General features: G+C 42.8%; 1 pseudogene; it reads right to left on the minus strand.

The window, feature by feature from the left end:
- Positions 1-8809, minus strand: part of LOC112069711 (mitogen-activated protein kinase kinase kinase 12-like) — a 42175-nt pseudogene that overhangs the window by 25381 nt on the left and 7985 nt on the right.

Raw genomic sequence — 8809 nt, forward strand, 5'->3', positions numbered from 1 at the left:
CTCCACACGCTATACTCTCCTCTCGCTCTACGTCCATCGCTCAGTGTGACATTACCTGATTTGACTATTTATGCTTTACCTTATTGAGTAATAGCAAAAAGGTAGACCAAGATTCATCAAGATATATATTCCACATTGTTTCTGATACCCCCAAGTGTCCTAAAAGAAGAATCAAATAGCTTAATGGTCCCTGTAATAAACTCAGCAAAAAGAAACATCCCTTTTTCAGGACCCTGTCTTTCAAAGATATCGTAAAAATCCAAATACTTCACAGATCTGAACCATAAACCATGTTTATGAACCATAAACAATTATTGAACATGCACCTGTGGAATGGTCATTAAGACACTAACAGCTTACAGACGGTAGGCAATTAAGGTCACAGTTATGAAAACTTAGGATACTAAAGAGGCCTTTCTACTGACTGAAAACACAAAAGAAAGAAGCCCAGGGTGCTGTTCATCTCGGTGAACGTGCCTTAGGCATGCTGCAAGAGGCATGCAGGACTCAGATGTGGCCAGGGTCAATAAATCAATGTCTCTTTTATGCCCTGTCCTCCACCCCCCTTTTATGCCCTGTCCTCCACCCTTTCTTTTATGCCCTGTCCTCGAGGCACCCCTTCTTTTATGCCCTGTCCTCCACCTTCCCCTACACCCACCATTCCTCCCTCCCATCCCTCTGTCTCACCAGCACTGTCTCAGCAGTATTTTGAAGCCGTCTGGGCAGCTCTCTGGGACAGGTAGGTTCAGGCTATTGTTTCCCACCCCCCAGATGATGGCTGAAGAGTCCACGTCTTTATACGGTACCTCTCCGGTCAACATCTCCCATAGCACCACACCAAACGACCTGCAGAGAGAGGGAGAGAGATCCCATGAGTCCATACTACTCTTTAAAATGAACACTTCTGTACAGTAAAGACGGGTTTTCAGGAGCCATTGTGAAAAACAGCATCAACACATCAGCATCGTTTGTGTGATAGCCTCTTCTATGTACCCTAATACCTTCGTGCTTACAATATTGTTTCCCATATTATACAAAAACAAGGCTGTGTAGGCTGCATGTTTGTGCGCTGTAAAAAGTGCCAGTCAGTCAGTGTGTGTTTATGTGTGTACTGGGCTCCCCTGGCTTTTAGCCCTAGCCTGCACGGTGCCAGGGTGTGGCTCTTCCCCTGCCGTCGGGTAGAGGATGGGGGATAAGAGAGGTCCCGTCCCAGGAGAGTAACTATGGAAAGGTTGTTGTTGATGACACCTTGGATCTGGATCACCACGGCAACTCTGGTGCGCACCAATAGTATCGTGTGGGAGGGAGAAAGCACCAATAGCTTTGTGTCGGAGGGAGAAAGCACCAATAGCATCATGTGGGAGGGAGAAAGCACCAATAGCATCATGTGGGAGGGAGAAAGCACCAATCACATCATGTGGGAGGTAGAAATCACCAATAGCTTTGTGTGGGAGGGAGAAAGCACCAATAGCATCATGTGGGAGGGAGAAAGCACCAATAGCATCATGTGGGAGGGAGAAAGCACCAATAGCATCATGTGGACGTCCACTTCCTCCCACCCTTCTTTATGCCCTGTCCTTCCCATTCTTTGTCCTGGTCCTTCACCATGCTGTCATTTTATGCCCTGTCCTCCACCCACATTACTTTTAATCCCTGTCCCTCCCACCCTTTTATTTGCCCTGTCCTCCCACCCCTTCTTTTATGCCCTGTTCCCTCCCATTAGCCCCCTTTTTTATGCCTGTCCTCACCCCTTCTTTTGTGCCCTGTTTCCTCCACCCCTTCTTTTATGCCCTGTCCTCCACCCCTCTTTTATGCCCTGTCCTCCACTTTCTTTCTGTCCTCCCACCCCTTTCTTTTATTCCTGTCCTCCACCCCTTCTTTTTGCCCTGTCCTCCACCCCTTCTTTTTGTCCCTGTCCTCCACCCTTCTTTTAGCTGCCCCCCTGTCCTCCACCCTCTCTTTTATGCCCTGTCCTCCACCCACCTTCTTTTTATGCCCTGTCCTCCACCCCTTCCTTTTTATGCCTGTCTCCCCCCTCCTTTATGCCCCTGTCCTCCACCCTTTGATTTTATGCCCTGTCCTCCACCCCTCCTTGTATCCCTGTCTCGTCCTACCCCTCCTGTTTATGCCCTGTCTCTCCACCCCTTTTATCCTGTCCTCTCACCCCTCCTTTTATTCCCTGTCCTCCACCCTTTATTTTATGCCCTGTCCTCCACCCCTCCTTGTATGCCTGTCCTCCCCCCTCTTATGCCCTTCCTCCACCCCCTTTTATGCCCTGTCCTCCACCCTTTCTTTTATCCCCTGTCCTCGAGGCACCCCTTCTTTTATGCCCTGTCCCCACCTTCCCCTACACCCACCATTCCTCCCTCCATTCCCTCTGTCTCACCAGCACGTGTCTCAGCAGTATTTTGAAGCCGTCTGGGCAGCTCTCTGGGACATGGTAGGGTTCGCGACTTGTGTTTCCCACCCCCCAGATGATGGCTGAAAGTCCACTCTGTTTACACGGTACTCTTCCGCTACTCAACATTCCCATAGCACCACACCAAACGACCTGCAGAGAGAGGAGAGAGATCCCATGAGTCCATACTACTCTTTAAAATAGAACACTTTCTTCTGTACGTAAAAGACGGTTTTCGGAGCCATTGTGAAACAAACAGCATCAAAAACAACAGACAGCATCGTTTTGTTGAAGACCATCTATTTCTCATGCCCTATATACTTTCGTGCTTACAATATTGTTTCCCATATTATACAAAAAACAAGGCTGTGTAGGCTGCATGTTTGTGCGCTGTAAAAAGTGCCAGTCAGTCAGTGTGTGTTTATGTGTGTACTGGGCTCTCCCTGGCTTTTAGCCCTAGCCTGCACGGGCCAGGTGTGGCTCTTCCCCTGCCGTCGGGTAGAGGATTGTGGAGACTACAGTGAGACATTTACAGGCCATATCCACTGGTTTGTCCTCTGGACAGGAGAATGTACAATACTATCGAAGGTTGTTTGTTATAGTAATGACAAACCATTGGATTGATGATGTCTAACCCACGGCACATCTTCATAGAATTAGCGACACTATTAAATAAGAAACATCTAATGTGTGCTGCAAGACGAGGGAGAAAAGCACCACGTATTTGGAGCTATATGCTGTCGGAGGAGGGATGAGGCGCAGCCAATTAAGACATCTAGGAGGAGGGAAGCACCAATAGCTCGGCCATCATCTGTGTGATCATGGGGGAGAATTAGCACCCAATAGCATTCATTTGTATGGAGCCGAGAAGAGGATTACGCGAAACACCCACACATTATATTTCCAAACACAGAAACAGTCAGTTATTGTGGTAGATTAACATACGTTTACGTAGAAATTCAAAATTTTCCATATTATTGTTGAGATCTCTCTCTTTATTGTAGTGGGAGGGAGGGGGAGAGAGCGGCGAGCCGGGAGGAGGTAGCCCAATAGCTATCAGTGTGGGATACGAGAAGACCAATAGCATCCATTGTGGAGAGCGGAAACGAGAGAAGGGGAACAGCACAATAGCATCATTGGATGAGGGAGGAAGCACAACTAGCTATGTGGCGAGTAGATACCGCGCTATAGCATTTGATCTTAGCATAAGTAGGTGATTGTAGGAAAGCTTCCAATGGTCAAGAGTAGCTATGTGGTTAAAAAAATACTGGTTGGATGTTCAGATTTGATAGATACAGCTCAATAGCTGCATGGGGTATATCGCTCGGTACAAGCTCAAAGGATCATCATTGCCAGTCTCCTACTCTAGAGACATTATTGTCTGAGATTGAGTAGGCGATCCTCTCCAACGATCTAGGTTTGAAGATCAGGATTTTTACTCTATTTATTAGCTTCTCACTTGTTGGGGCGTTAGCAGAGAATGAATGATCAGACCAATAAGTCAGTGGCAATGTGGTCAAAGGAGCAAGATTATATATGCGGTATAGCATCAGCATCACGGTTGAGGGGTGATGAACTTTTAAACAGGTAGAGATTATTTAAACGGTGAACACGTACATTTTAAGACATGAAATCATGTTAATGTGGAAAAATAGAGGTGCTGCAAGCATATGGAGTAGAGAATAGCAAGTCAAAAACAGCTCAGAGATACAGTCAAGACACAGACTTATCCACGCTATGTCTCAACATTAAAGCAGTGTGGTGGATTAGAGCAAGTATAATAAAAAAGCAACCATAGCATCACGGTGAGAAGTGGATGATTGTCAGAGCCTTCTTCAAATAATCACGCAAAGGAGGAACCAAGTTCATGTATAGCGCATACAGACAACATTATAGGGAGAGAAAAATTCATTTCAGCTGGTGGATGCTAATGAGAACATACGTTTCCATGGCCCTTGTCTTGCGCTGCCCTTTCTTGTAACGAAGGAGTAGGAATGTAATTTGTGTTCGGCAACCATTATACATGTGCTGCGGCCAAATATGTTGTGTTGCTACCGATGCTACTGTTAATTCATTCGTAGTTGGCTGCCTGGGAGCGACTATTGCTGGTTGTGTATAGTAAAGGTCTCTTCATTGTACTGTAGTGATTGTGGTCTTTCTCTTATTTTCTAAAAGGTCCCAGGAGGAAATTTTTGGGCCATTCATGATGGGAGCCCGTGGCATGTGTAAGATAAAGAATAGCTGTTCACCTATAAATAATCTGACTATGCCTAGTCTAAATCAAATAACATATAGAGTGGGTAGGACTGATGTGATAATTAAGAGGTCTAGCCAATTACCTATGTGCTGTAAATTTAGTGAGTATTCAGTCGGGTTTTACATGATTATGATAATAGCTTAATGTATCTAGTGGGGTGAGGTGAAGGTGATGGCAGTGGCTCAATAGTACGCCACTAGTGATGAAATATAGAAGTGAAACAGTAAACAACTATAGAGCTATGCAAGATTCTTTGTTCTGTGTGGCAGAGGAACAATGTCACACAAGTAGGATGTACATTCCCATGATGGCGAAGCGCGGCGTGAAACTATAAATCCCACACATGTTGCAATATGCTTGCTGTAATTGAAAAATAACAACAAGTACTAAGACACATCATACTTAATGAGGAGTAAGAAGCAGAAAACATCAACAGCTTCAGCAGAAAGACGGCCCTCTCAAACTGGTTTAGGACAACAGTTACGTGAGCTGTAAGCTCCCTCCATGATGTAAAAATCACACTAGTGTATATTTATGTACTGTCTCTTGAGACACACATTTAGACCACGCACTGGACAAAACTATGTCCTTAGGTCAACAGTACTTGTACTCAGATTTCTGTCATATAGAGCAACAGAGGAAGAGAGTCAATGGATCCTAGAGCAAGTCATAGAATAGACATTAAAATAGGTAAGCTGGATGTTCGAATATGGCATGCCGTCAGAAATCAACAATTGGCAGCCTTTTCGCAATGATGTGGGATGCGGGAAGGAGGATCAATCGCCAAGCAGTGGTTTGTGGAGAAGGGGAAAAGTCATCGAAGAGATAACATATAGTCATGCACAGTGGAGGCAGGGAGAAACAAAGACAAATGAATATTGATGTCGCTATCCTAGAATGCTAGTGGGAGGTTAGACTGATCACCCAGCCCAGTGAGAATTCTATGTCTGCACGCTCGGTGAACATGTTATGGAAAAAGCTTATGAGTTCATTTGTGCCATATGATATGGCATCAGGGAGTAGTGGTTGCAATTATTTTCAACGAGCCTGGGCGGATAAGTTGCTCAGAACCACTGAGTAGTACTACTGCAAACTGTGGTGATGAATAGCAAACGATCACAAAATCACCCAAGCGATAAGTAGCAAATATTCTAGTGGATGTGAGATGTCTGGGAGGAACAGTCACCTTAAATTAAAGGCATACAATTCAGTAGGTGACAATGAATAGGTTAGATAACATACTTATTGTAAGCTTGACCAACCTGTAGAATCATGTCGACGATGGCGCAGAAATCTAGACGGATCGCCAACTCGCTATTCCAAACTAGATGGAGCGAGAACTGGAATATACATCTTCGTCCGAGGGGGAATTAAGCGATTGTTGTTGGTGAAGCGAGTGGGCCGATTTAGCACCTAGATTTACGCATCACATTCGTGTGCGGGTGCCAGTGCAACCTGGGGAATCTAGGATATAGGCAGACCGATAAAATGAAGCATTCGATTGAGTGTAGGGACACTAAAGCATACCTCCATATAGCCAGTCGATGTGAGGGTATGTGGTAGTGTGTACACTTACTCGAGAACACAGCCCTGCAATGAGCCCACCCCCCCCTCCCCAGCACATCCCTAGCGCCTTGATGGGAGTGGCAGAGAAGGGGAAGCCACCAATACGAGTATCATAGTGTGAGAGAGAGAAGGAGCAAGACATTACACACATATAACTTCGTGGTTTAGGTTCTATGTTGGGGGAGAGGTGTATATGAGCGCCTGGTTTGTAGGTGGACTGGGGTATGGGGAAGGATTCTTGGACTATTATTAATGGGTGCTTAGTTGTATGATAGATTACACTTTATTATCTACTGTGCTATGTGTGTCGAGTGACCACTTGCTGATTTATGGAGTGATTTGTTCGGATCGATCGGTGAGAATCTACAGATATGGGTTTACCTCTAACAGACATATAATGTATTGCACGTTATGAGACTAGTCTCGAAGTTGGAATGCCCACACGCTGAGAGGGCTGGAGTTTTTAGAGAGACGCCTCGGCGTTTGGCGTTTAATTGATTACTTGAGCTTAGGGAAACCGCACGAGCGACTGTCTGAACCCTCGACGAACAGTTACGAAAAGCATAGTCGATAATTGATGGTATATTTAAGATTCATCGCCTATTCCGACATCAGACAAGATACCTACGTAGCGTGTTGTCCTCCCACAACATTAGCTAGTGTTGCGCACCATACTCATTTCCTCAAGTAGTGGATGGCTAGATATTTAACCTAATAGAGAGATTGGTCCCCCTACTTAGTTGCTCTTAATTCTCTTCGTATACATGCAATGTATAATACTCTCTCTCCATTATCTGATTCCTCCATGTACCTCCGTTGTTATGTGTTAATAATACTAATGATGAAGGCATGTAATGAGTAATACTATCATGAAAGCTGTAATGAAATACTGTGACTGAAGCATGTAATGGGTGAATACTATGATGGAAGTCATGTAGATGAGTAATATGATACTGAAGCATGTTCAATGAGTAATACTATCATGAAGCATGTATGAGTAATACGATTGACTGAAGCTTTGTAATGAAGTAATACTATGATGACAGCTTGTAATGGATCAATACTATGACTCTGAAGCATGTTAATGAGTAATAAAGATGACTGAAGATGTCATGAATTACTAGTGCTACATGTAAATGTTCTGACTGAGCATGTAATGAATATTATACGGCAGTACATGATAAGTAGATGACTGAAGCATGAATGTAGTAAGATACTTAGTGAAGTGGAGAGTCAATGTAATGATAAATACTCCTGACCTGAAGCCATGTAATGAGACTATATAGCAGGTAGTTTATGACTGAAGCATGTAAGTATCATGTTTGCATGTCATGAGTAATACTTGACTGGATAGCATAGTTAAGTATAGTGTATGACATAATGATCTATGGATGAGCTGCTAATAGTAATGAAGATCGAGGCAGTAAGAATACTGATGACTGAAGCAATGTAATGAGTAATACTAGTACTGATAGCATGTAATGAGTAATACTTTAGACTGTAAGCATGTATCATGAGTAATACTATGACTGAGCTCTGTAATGAGTAATACTAGTGACTGAAGCATGTAACTGATTGAGCATGCTAATAAATGACTGAAGCATGTCATGAATAATACTTACTTGCAAGCAGTGTGATGATAGTAATAAGATGATGAAGCATGTAATGATAATACTATGACTGAAGGATGTAATGAGTAAATACGATGACTGAAACAATGAATCTATAGAGAAGACTCTTGGACTGAAAGCATGTAACATAGAGTATACTATGACTGAAGCATGTAATGAGTAATACTATGACTGACTGTAATGAGTAATCATATGACTGAAGCATGTAATGAATAATACTGATGACTGAGCATGTCATGAGTAATACTATGACGTGAACATGTAATGAGTAATAAGATGACTGAAGCATGTAAATAATATATTATGACTGAAGCATGTAATGAGTAATAGATGACTGAAGCATGTAATGAGTAATACGATGATGAGCATGTAATGAATTATGAGTGATTCATGTAATGAGATACTATGACTAAAGATGTCATGAGAATACTATGACTGAAGCATATGTAATGAGTAATAGATGACTGAAGCATTGTAATGAATAATACTATGACTGAAGCAGTTAATGGAATAATTATGACTGAGCAATGTAATGAGTAATACTATGACTGAAGCATGTAATAGTAAATACTTGAGTGAAGCAGTTAATGAGTAAATCTATGACTGAAGCATGAATGAGTATACTTACTGAGCTTAATGAATATACTATGACAATGAAGCATGCTAATGAGTAATAATATGACTGAAGCATGTAATGAGTAATACTATGACTGAAGACTGTTAATGAGTATACTATGACTGAAGCATGTATGAGTAATCTATGACTGAGCTTGTAATGAGTAATACTAATGACTGAAGCATGATAATGCAGTAATACTATGACTGAAGCATGTAATCAGAATAGCTTTGACTGAAGCTTTTTGTAATGATTGATAATATACTAATGACATTGAGCATGTATTGTCACTTAGGAATCTCCTCTTGAGTGAAGCAATGGTAATGGTAATAATATGAGTG

The sequence above is a fragment of the Salvelinus sp. IW2-2015 genome, unplaced genomic scaffold (genome assembly GCF_002910315.2).
Source record: "Salvelinus sp. IW2-2015 unplaced genomic scaffold, ASM291031v2 Un_scaffold1085, whole genome shotgun sequence".
Taxonomy (NCBI): Eukaryota; Metazoa; Chordata; class Actinopteri; order Salmoniformes; family Salmonidae; genus Salvelinus; species Salvelinus sp. IW2-2015.